Source organism: Xiphias gladius, chromosome 5 (genome assembly GCF_016859285.1).
Source record: "Xiphias gladius isolate SHS-SW01 ecotype Sanya breed wild chromosome 5, ASM1685928v1, whole genome shotgun sequence".
Taxonomy (NCBI): domain Eukaryota; kingdom Metazoa; phylum Chordata; class Actinopteri; order Istiophoriformes; family Xiphiidae; genus Xiphias; species Xiphias gladius.
In genome coordinates this window covers 3,715,748-3,727,081 of record NC_053404.1, presented here as the reverse complement: position 1 = coordinate 3,727,081, position 11,334 = coordinate 3,715,748, and the positions used below count along the sequence as shown (strand labels likewise).

The 11,334-nt window shown below is 40.6% G+C and overlaps 1 protein-coding gene across 4 annotated transcripts in view; it reads left to right on the top strand.

Moving 5' to 3' along the window:
• Positions 1–352: 352 nt before the first annotated feature.
• Positions 353–11,334, top strand: part of znf438 (zinc finger protein 438) — a 44,695-nt gene continuing 33,713 nt past the window's right edge. For 3 of the 4 annotated variants that reach the window (XM_040127280.1, XM_040127278.1, XM_040127281.1), the window contains exon 1: positions 395–503. The gene's annotated coding sequence lies outside the window, so the exon portion shown is untranslated. Of the gene's footprint in view, positions 504–11,334 lie in introns of all 4 variants that reach the window. The other variant, XM_040127279.1, reaches the window with a different exon arrangement.

Genomic DNA, 11,334 nt, shown 5'->3' with positions numbered 1-11,334 from the left:
TATTGTTACGAAGTCCCTGAGTGGCACTTCACCAAACTGCTTGGCTTTCCTTTCGACACCGCTCAGCTGTCTTGACAGTGACAGCTCCGCTACAGGTTACCAGGCGGCCTCACATCTCATTGGCTGCACTGACCGAGCAGAGCTACGCTAGTCCCCGGAATTTGACGAGCCCTACCACTTCTGCCTTAACGGGGGGTTTCGGGAAAGCAGTGACTGCAGGATTTTGCTTCCTCACGCATTTGAAGCCCATATTGTTTACCGAAACATAAACTTGAAACCCACGTGACTCTTTTTACTTCCCTTGGTACGCACACCCCGACAAATGTGATTGATAAATAACTCGGTCATATTTTCGCCCCCCCCTCGCCGGATCAAGTTGACGGTTTGGCTCAAAATGGCTGGGGAGAAACAGTTGTGAGGATCGACGGTTTTTACCAGGTATTTACGAAAAATGAGCCTTTCTGTAGTTTGAAGGCGCTCCCTCCAAACAACTGGGGATCCAGGTGAGACATGCTTAAAGTTACTCCAACGTTTCCGCCCAGTTCGCTGCTTTTAGACAGAGAAAACGAAGCCAAACGGGGCTCGTTTGCAATATTATCACGGTAGCCTTTACATGCAGTGGCACGGATCTCTGGCTTTGCTCTGTATTTACAGTGTGAACAACGGCCTCCAAGTCAAATAGCAGTCTCCGCAAAGTGTGGACTTTTGAGTGAAAGTGCGAACGCAGCGCAAAGCGAACGGATAGATGCGACCGCGGTGTCGCACGGTGTGTGCGCAGCTGGTGCAGAGCAGGCCCGTGGCTAACCCTGCAGCTGTGCATCGCAGAAATACGTCATCAGTCTAGGATTCCCCGCAGCGAGGTCCACGCACAGACACAAACAAGACCCGAGCGATGTGCACGCACGCACGCACACACACACACACACACACACACACACACACACACACACACAGCTCCTCTCCTGTACGGAAGGAGTGCTGGACGTGCACCTGTGCAGGTATACGTTGTGCAGATGTGGACATCAGAGGAGGGGGGAGTTTTTTGTCAAGTTGGGCGGGTTTTGGTTTACTGTTCATTTGACAGTCGCTGTATAGTGTAGACTTGGACGGAGCACCTATCTTTTACCTTTAAACCTGGTTTGGATCAGGATCAGGTCCATTCAAATTTGTCTGGTTTGCTGTGGATGTAGTAACGTCAGCTAAATGCAGCGAAGAAGCTGTTGCCCAGTTAGAGCCCAAGTGTGAATGTTTGGATGAGTAAACGCATGACGCTGTTGAATAACAGAAGACATAGTCCCGCTGCCATCGGCTGACCCGTATGTAAGTGCACTCTGTATAGTTCAATTTACGACGAAGTTTGTGCAGGTCAGGCCAAGGTTTGGCCAGTTTTATGACACACACTGTGAGATGCCAGTAGGTGTTTATACCATGGTGCATATAATACTTGTGGCTGTTTTAGGCCATTGCAACCAGTGCCACAAACTATTCAGCAGGACTGGACTGAGAGGTTTGTTTTTTTTTTGTTGTTGTTTTTTTTTTGTGTTCATACGATTAAAGTACTTTTTCAAGCAATTAATTCACCAGAGTAGCCAAAAAGTTTTCATCAAAATATGATTTCTTAATTGAAATTTCAGAATTTGGACTTTATTATGTTATATATTAAAATATATTTATTTATATGAGGAGATAGATTTTATTCATATCCGCCACACTAATGGGCCCTTTTTATTTGAATAACTCTGCTCAGGGTTATTTTCTCGGAGTTTGTCATCTTCAAATTGTACTGGATTTTGCACAGCATAATATGCAGCACTCCACGTTTTTTTTTTTTTTTTTTCCCCCTTTATTTTTTTGGTAAATTACAAAAGATGTTGCCACTTGCAGCAACATAAACTGCACCCGTTTTAGGGCATTGGTAGCCCAGACCTGCAGGTGCTTAGGTTTTATCCTTTTGACACAATTACAGAAAGCATTCTCAGCATCACTACTCAAGCACCAGTCTGATGTACTGGATTGTTATCAGTGGACTATTAAATGGATTAACAGCCAGACAAAGTATGACTTTCTTACTTAATATACTGTTAGTCACTGGACTGTTTCTTACAACTAAATTTGTAACATTGCAATTTTACAAACCTGAAACTTTTCTACACCTGAAAGTTACAGTTTATTGTTACTTTATATATAGAAGAATCATTCTAATTATGCCTTTACAGTGAAATGTGAAGACTTTGCCTTTAAAAGACATATGTGGTTGGCACATAGTGTCAGCTAATATTTCAGGTATCACAATCAGTAGCGGTTGAAAAAGACAAGAAGAATCGGTGCACTCCCCTCCAGTCTATCTTTATGATAGATTACTTAGGCTGTAATCAGGCTACGGTCTATGATACAGAGCATAATCCTGTGATAATCCCAGTAAGAATAGTTTTTATTCTTTGTTTCTGTATTTCTTTTTATTTTTCTTACACTTCTCGACGGGAAGGTAAGAGGTCGGGGTCTGCTTCAGGACAGCACTCCAAGAGCATTGCAGAAAGCATACAAAGTCCGTGTTGCATTTTTCAAGCCTGCTGCTCCATAGGAAAGCTTGTACAACATAATTTGGTCATCTCTGACAACGTGATTTCATTGGGCTTTCAGAATTTGGGGTACTGATCTAGTCTCAGTGAACAGGCTGTGTGTCAAGTATTACTGCCTGTCTGAGACATTTCATTGGCCTTGAGGGGTTGTATCTATGATCAGAGTGAAAGAGAAAATTCCCCTCCGGGCAGAGCCATCTTACTGGAACTGGAAATCTCTTTCACTGTGGTATAGAGTGTTCCTGGTTTTCCTTTTCAGATACAACAGTTTATTATTTTCCCTATCTGCAGCTGCCCAGTTTTTGTCACATAAAAAGTTTAGAAGCTCGCAAACCCTGCACATCTTAGATCTTTATGTGGGTAAAGCTAGTTGAAAACAGTACTTTTTTTTTTTTTTTTTTCATTAACGGCTGCACTTTTAGTGGGCGGTTGCGGCACAAACACGGTTTTCTATTTTTTGAGCTATTAAGGCTTCAGTGCCTTGCTCAATGTGTTTGATGTTAATCTGATGTAATTCAGCTTTGTGTGTGTCAGACTCTGCATGTGTCAGATCAGTCAGACAGAGTTCTGAGATACTGAGATACTTTGGCTCTGCTTTGTGGTGCTCTCAGCATTAGGGTTGCAACTACCAATTATTTTCCATTTACGTGTAATCTACCGATTATTTTGTCCTGGCCAAGGCCATAGATACTAATTGAGGACTCTAAGGTTATGTGCGGCTTCGGTGGAGTGTACATTCTGCATTACAGAAATGTTGAACTGGGTTTGAGGTAATTTTAAAAAACATTGTCATCATAGTTACATAAATTGTTACATAGTTTGTCCACCAAAGCGCAGTGACAAGTTGATTTTTGCGTCCTAAAATGTGCAGCTTAGTATGTGTGTTGGTGACAAGTCTTGACCAAAAACAAATCTAAATGATCCGTATCAAGATTGTTTGTTTATGTTTAAAAGATAACCATTGGACTATATGTGGTTATTGAATTTATAAAATCCCAAGTATCGATATCTGTATCAGCCTCAAAGATCAAGTATTTGTCAGGCTAAGTTTGTGGTCCAGCTTTTCTGAGGGTGAAGGATTGAATGGGGGGGGTCTCATGGCCTCAGTGTTTCTAAAATCCTGGCTACAGATCTGGGCTCGGTCACTTTAGGTAATCCGCAGGACACACCGTCAACAATACTTATTACGGCAGAAATAGTCCCTATGAAAATTAAATCATTTAGTAAATTAATCGATTTCTTGATTGATCTGACCCTTCAATGTGCTCCGCTTCACAAAATGCCCCACTATACCTTAAGTGAATGTTTTCTCTTTGCCTTCCTATATAAGTGCAGGTCATTTCAGTTAAGCACAATAGTGTAAAGGACCATATGGTTCATTTAGGGTTATTTGCTAGTATATGTGACACAGTCAGTTATAAATGTAATCACGTACACATAAATCCACATCAATTCTGGCTCTACTTCATCTGGTATATTACATTGCATTTACATTTACTGTTCTTTCAGAGCGTCCCACTGCTCACTTGGAAAATTGGTAAGCCAAAATGTTTTGTCAACATTTTCTGCAGACTAAGAAACAACTCTTTGTCCTATAGGTGAGTCAGCATGAGGAACACCCTCTCCTCCTACACACACACACGCATAGCACATACAGCAGAGTTTCACTTTGAAGGCCTCCTGCATCTGACTGCTCACTGTGGGAAATACCTCGAACTTTAAGGTTCATCGCATACAGTGATTATGAAAGAAGAAATACACTGTGTGATATAATATATCACCAGAACATGAGTAAGGGGCTGGCATTTAAACCTGGCATTCCAGGGTAAACACATGCCATGCAAATGACTGGAGCGTTTACTTTGGCTGACGAGCAGTTCCAGTGTGGTTTCACATGTGGCTAGATGAGGCGGGTGGAAGCAGGCAGAGGAAACTTAGATGCTTGTCTAACATTTCCGCTTAATCATGACCAAGATCATGTTACCATAACACACTCACACACACACCCTCACTCTGTCTCTTTCTCTGTCTCTGTCTCTCTCTCTCACAAACACAAACACACACACACACACACACACACACACACACACACACACAACCAAGATTTTTGCACTCAGGTGCCACTCATGGCCAGACTTTGAAGTACCAGTCTAAAGTGTAAAGAAAGCTTAAAGCGTTCCCAAACCTTGATGACATTTTACATGAAGGGTATGATAATACAGACAAACATTCAGCCAGTCATTCTGCATGAACTATCTTGCAAATTGGACGCTGTGTAGCTGCTACTGATTGTCCTTTTCTGAGTTAAATCTTGCTTTAAGGCTTGGCCTACTTTTTCGATTATGGCTACGAAACTGCATTAAAATACAGCTCTACCCTAAAAACATTAGTATGGTGGCTAATTCAGTGATGCATTCAAATGAAGAATCCTCTTGTGTAAATTCGGCTAAAACATGAAGTTCTAGTCGATCAACCTATTTAGCCTAATTGATTAAAACCATTTGAAGTTGTCGTTTCTCATTTAAAGTTTTTTTTTAATTTTTTTATTTATTTTTTTAGTTAAACCTGAATTATAAGTAGCTGATACATATCCCATCTGTTAAGTGCTGCCCAAAGATATCAAGAGTGGAGAGTTGAAGAACAAGGAAAGTGCATCTCTGTTCTGAATAATGAATGGAGACCATATTGTGGATGGAAAAAGGAGGATGTGGTCCAGTAATAGTCTGGTGAATATTTCTTTCTCTGCTAAATTGTTGGTCTTGCTAGACTCTTGTTTCCAAGAAAAGTTAATGAAAATTACATGTGAAGCGTAATGACTGACTTTTACAGGATTCGTAGGCTGCAGGCTGCTAAGGCATATTATTATATTAGGCTGCTCCTTGGAGCATTAGCATAGTTCCTGGCTATGTTCCACTTCTAGAAAACCATGTACTTGGTAAAAATTTGTCGTCATGTGGTAACATCATAAGAACATGATGAGGGAAGACTGTAGCTTTGGACCTTTATGTTCATTGTTACTGGCTGGTAGTTTTTAGATCTGTCACTTCGCCGAGTGTAATGATCCATTTATGATACATCATAAGTCGCTTCTAAAAAAAAAAATATATCAGACAATTTTTTTAGGTGGAGTTCAGCAAAGGCCAGCTTTTATAAATCACTGTGTGAACGGAGGAGCACTTGCCCCTCCCTGTTGAACTGCCCTTGAGCAAGACCCCTAACCCCAAAGTACTCCAGTGGCCAACAACAGATAAGACTGTGGTTTCACAGGTGGGTTTGAAGGAACTGGAAAGTATAAAGCAGGATCTTCCTGCAAAACCCCATTTGTGCTCTGTGAATAAATGCTAAATTAAAAAAAAGGAAGTTGTGTTCTACCACTGTCAAAAGAAAAGTGAAAAAGTGGCCTAGTGGCTTAGCTCTCGGGGGTTTGCTATCACTTTCTATTTTTCTGTAGGTACTTATGTGAAGCGGTAATTGGAATTTTTGTGTTTTTTGGCAGGGTATTTCTTTAAAGATGTATTTTTCTCTACAGGGAAATTTACTGTGCATGATTTGTGTTACAAAGAGTAATGGCTGCTCGAAGAAAGAAATTAAAATAATCAGAAATTCCCTGCCACTAATTTATTCTCTGACTCTTTTTAGTAGAGCTGAAACAGTTAGTCAAACAACATACAATTAATCAATTTTGACAATTGATTAATCATTAAATTTATTTCTCTGGAAAAAATGAATTAAATGATTCTCAAATGGGAAGATTGTTTTTTTTTTTTCCTTTGGCTTAAATGATAAACTGAATATCTTTGAGTTTTGGTCAGACAAAATAAGCAAAATTGAAGATGATACTCTGGGCTGTGAGAACTTGTTACGAGCATTTTTCAGTGTGAGATTTTTTTATCAAACTATTAATTGATTATTTATGAAAATGATAAGCAGATTAACTGATAATTAAGATAATTTACATTTTATAATAATACATTTTACGTATATATATTACGTTTGTATTTTAGGCCCAGGGCAAAAATAATCCTTCCACTAGTTCCACTTTCTGTTTCTCTCCTGCTTTTTTCTGCAATGAAATACGTTGTAGCTCTAGATTTTCTATTTTTTAAATTTATTTATTTATTCATTTTGATTTAGTGTAATATTGGATCCTAACAACTTATAAGCACAAAACTGAAATAATGAAGGTATTAAAACCAGATTTGGACAAAGGGAACCTCTTCAAGTCCTTAAGATCATGTAGTAAAATTGGAAACAACCTTGGGCCCTAATCGTCCCAGTAATATAGTGCCTACCCTGGATCCTTGGAATTCTGGGGCCCCGGCGCAGTCGCCCACTTTATTTCAGCTTTTCAGTTTAACGTTCTTTGTATTGAAATATCTATCAGTTTCAGTATCAAAACTCAACTGTGGTGTAATAGATGGGGTGATTGGGGTGAATAATTGTTTATTTATTTTTTTTGCAGACTTAGTTTTATTTAAGTTTACCATGGCTAAGTTTCATTGATTTAGGTTTAGTCTACAATATTAAGCTTTGCTTGGCATAATCTGGAGACCAAAATAGCAAAAGGGGAAATGGAAACAATATATATAGATAAATAAAATAAAATGTAGGCTATAGATGTAATAGTGATTCTCTGTTAGGCTATGTGAAGAGAGATACATTTATTTATTTCTACCGGCCTAATTTCTCAATTAGCTTCAGACATTAGGGAAAATATAAGTCATTTTGGGCCTACGCATGTTTATTCTGTCTGAGACAGTCTTGTGAATTTGAAACCCAAACCCACGTCTTGTCAGTCCTCTGAGGTCCCTCCCACCCCAGCGGTGGGTGCGGCACGTGCATGAAAGGCATCAGAGAAGCGTTCACTTTCATCCCCTGTCATTTGGCTGTTTCCCAAATATACTGTCTCACCCCCCTGCTGCTCATTTCTCTGCTTGTCCCACCCACTGTCTCTTCAGCCTCTCAAATCCCTGCCTATCTTTCCTCCAAACACATTTGTGTGTCTCCCTCTCTCCATCCCACAGCTATGATTTAGGCGTCAGGGTTGCTCCCACTCCCTCCCAGCCCTGGATCAAGTTACCCTGCCATTACTCAGTCGTTCCCCCCTGTGAGAGTGCTCCATGTCAGGCATAGCGGAGCCTGCCTGCCTGCTCGCTGCCTGCCTCTCCGGACCTGCGGACTAGTGCAGTTCAACCACAGACGCCCCTGGTCAGTGGAGTCACTCCAACTATGGCACAGACTCCCTGGAAAATTATGCAGATGAGTGAGCGGCAGGCAGCAGGCTTAGCTGCACTTTTAGAGCTGTATTTTCAATTTCATGGGGGGTGACGAAAAATCCAGCATTTAGGCTGCTTTCATCTGACTGGAGGACAAACAGTTTATATTAGAAGTCTTTTTTTGTTGTTTTTACCCTTACCCTTACACCCACAAACACAAGACTCTTTCCTGGCCACACAAAAAGCCCCGCCCTTCCCTGCGTCACAACTTGACTGGTGATTTGTGGACCTCATCGTTTTATGGTTATGTAATGTCAGTTCGCTTGACGAGTAAAACGTCTTGTTAAACCCCACACCACCCTACTCCCATAAAAGTGAGTGATGCAGGCAGTGGTATGAGGACCTTGCTATCCTTCCTATAGTGCATCTCATTGGACGGGATGGGATCTGTCCAGTTGGCTTAACCAAAGCATGACACTGCAGAAATTTCACTCACTGGCTTTATCACTTGATTAATGCTTGCTCAGTAAAACATCTTGGGCCCCTATTGTGGGCCCCTATAGGTCTAACTTATGAGAGCCAGTGAAGGAAGGTGTATACCTGTGTCTCTGCCTATGTCCTTTTTCATAGGGTGTAAAGTTTTATGGAAGCAACAGCATCCTCCTCCTATTAAGCCTGTTGTGCACTCAAATTGGAGTCATAACTCCCCTTCTGCTATCACCAAGCTCTCAGCTCCTCTTTAATTTATTTAGGTCTGACATATGGCTGTCCTGTGCGATGCAAGGTAGCGTATCGCAGCACAGGAAGGCCCACTCAGGCTAGGCTAATCCTGTCTAATTGAAAGGGAGGCAATGTTGTGGGCCAGTGGCTTGTATGTCGCTCATCTCTGCTTGTTTTACAGTGATGAGACATCTGGGGCCTGAGAACAGAGCTGTTTGTAAAGGGAGAAATGGCTTCCAAACCCGAGGGCCTGTAGGGCTGTCATAGACAAAACAAGCGAGCTGACTGCTTGTTTTCTCCTGTCTGTATGTGCACATTTTATTTTGCCCTAACTCTGTCTTGGCACAGTCTCATTTACCATACTAATGTTGCGTTAGATTTATATCATTGGAAACAATAATAAATTTGGGATTTTAAGGACAAGGGTAAGGCTATTTAAGGGAAATACAGGACATTTCTTTGCCCAGAAGAGAGTCTGCTAATAGTAGGTCAACGTTCCCTACATCTCCTGTCTTGGCCCGTGGTGTTGTTCTCTGAATATAAACTTGTTAGTCATGCTGTCACTGAAAGTATTGTGAGACTGTAGGCTATCTGTATTATTATTATTACTACATTATAAAGTTCTGTTTCAGTTTCCATAATTACAAGGATTGTTTTCATTTTTATTTAGTCTTAATTGGAGTGTCTTTGTAGTTTGAACTAATATATTTAGAGTTCATTTTGGCACACGTATTAGATGCTCAGGAATACCTGAGCACACTCATTTCCAAATAAATGTTCTGCAAATACAGTGTGCACTCACACACTAGGCAGCAGAGACCACCCAGTTGGTTTTGGTTATTCACAGACTTTGTTGAAGTGAACATATTTTTATTGGGGACTATTTCTACCAAGGTACACCTGGCTGGCAGCTGACCATCTCCATGTAGACTGAAATACTCTTCACAACTAGGTCTGTGGATTATCATTCTTTATGGAGAGAGATGGTGCCACTGAGTTTTTCAGATGTAATCTTTTGGTGATATGAGCACATTTGTCCATGACCTTCATTGTACTGGGATGAGCTACAACTGCTCTTCAAAACTAAGTAAGTCACATCAAAATACTGTATCTGGATGGATATGGCAGAACCTTGGTAAGAGGAAAAACAAAGTTAAATGTGTTTGGGGTCCCCCTGATATGTTAAATTAACCAATTCAATTTTTGAGCACTTTACTGTATTAATTCCCCAATTACTGAGGAAAAATGTTTTCTTCGAACAACTAATAATCCTTAATGCACTACTTCCTCTGTACTTTTATGCAGCTCTGATTATAATTCTTACTAGGGCTGCAACAAACAATAATTTTCATTATTGTTTAATCTGCCAATTATTTTCTCAAATAATTTGTTTTTGCTAGAAAAACAATTGATATTCTCAGTCGGATTGACTAATCATTGCAACCTTAATTCCTACTTTTTGCCATAACTGTCGCAGTTTTGTTTTGACTTATATTTCAAGTTGATGTTAGGGTTTTCCGGGTCAGCCTGGAGCAGGTAGACAGTATGTTGCTCGGCAATACTTTGGCAGAATTGGATACTGTTGGCTGTCTGGACTGTGGGATTACCTCACTAATCACAAGACCATTATGTTACCCCTAAATTGTGCCAGAACCTATCCTTCAGTGTGTCTTCAATGCTAATTCTTTCTCGCACAGTCACACAGTTTGGCACAGTACCACAGCAACATTTGTCTTAAAGGTAGGACAGACTGAATTATATTCAAAGGCAACAATGAAGTTAAGTTAGGCTACTTGGCCTGATGATTAATATTAGCTACTGAATCAGTATCAAATAATAGTGCATTATTTTTGGCCTGACATAGTTTTATAGTACTCAGGTGTAGATGTCCTGAACATACTGCTCGAGTGGTAGAAATAGTAAGGGCAATGGCACTAAGCTTGCAGTGAATTTTCATAGCTTTTTGCTATTGCCATTTTCAAACGGTAATGATGACCTGGCAGTGCATTAAGGCAGGTCTGCAGCTACACTCTAGATCCAGCTGGACGTGCAAAGCCCTCTACAGCCCACAAGAGACCTCTAAATGACTTCTTTTCACAACCAGAAAAGCACCTCTAGTTTGAAGAGGATTTGAGGGGAGATGTTTCTTTGTTTGCTGCTATGTTTTTCTGTCTCTGCAGGCAGAAATCATTTGTAAATCTGATATCTTTGCTTGTGCAAGCCGATAGTCTCTTTGCTGTGAAAAGTAGAAGTTAAATCTCTCTCTCACACACTCACGTGTACGCTGCACACCAGTATTAACTCAGGAAAATATACGCTCACACTCTGAAGGGTATGAAACTGACTAGCCTTGGCAAAGACACTTTAGAGGCTACAGGTTAATACTAAACGGCTGTAATCCATTATTTGGTTGGTTTGAGAGCAGAGATAGCAATGGTTCAGCATGTAGCTGTCAGTACTAAATGATGCTTATTTCCTGCCATGGGGGGGGGGGTTTAATAGCAAGCAGCTGCCTCAGCTGAACCTTACCTTTCCTTTCTGTCACCCTGCTGTTCTCTCAAGCTAGCCAAAATGCCTGTTCTGCACTGCCTGTTCAAGACACCAACTGCTATAGGTGGCGTGTAATCAGGATGAAGTACAAGAAAAAGCTCCTTCCACCTTTATGACTGATAACTACCTGTGAGGCATTGTTTGAGTAAGCATTATAAGCAAATGAAAAGCATCATTGTTTTTCCAGTGAGTTCACTCAATGCCTACTGCTTATGATGATCCTTTTTATTTTTCCTACTCTGTGCTTCCTTCTGTGATTAGCTAAATGC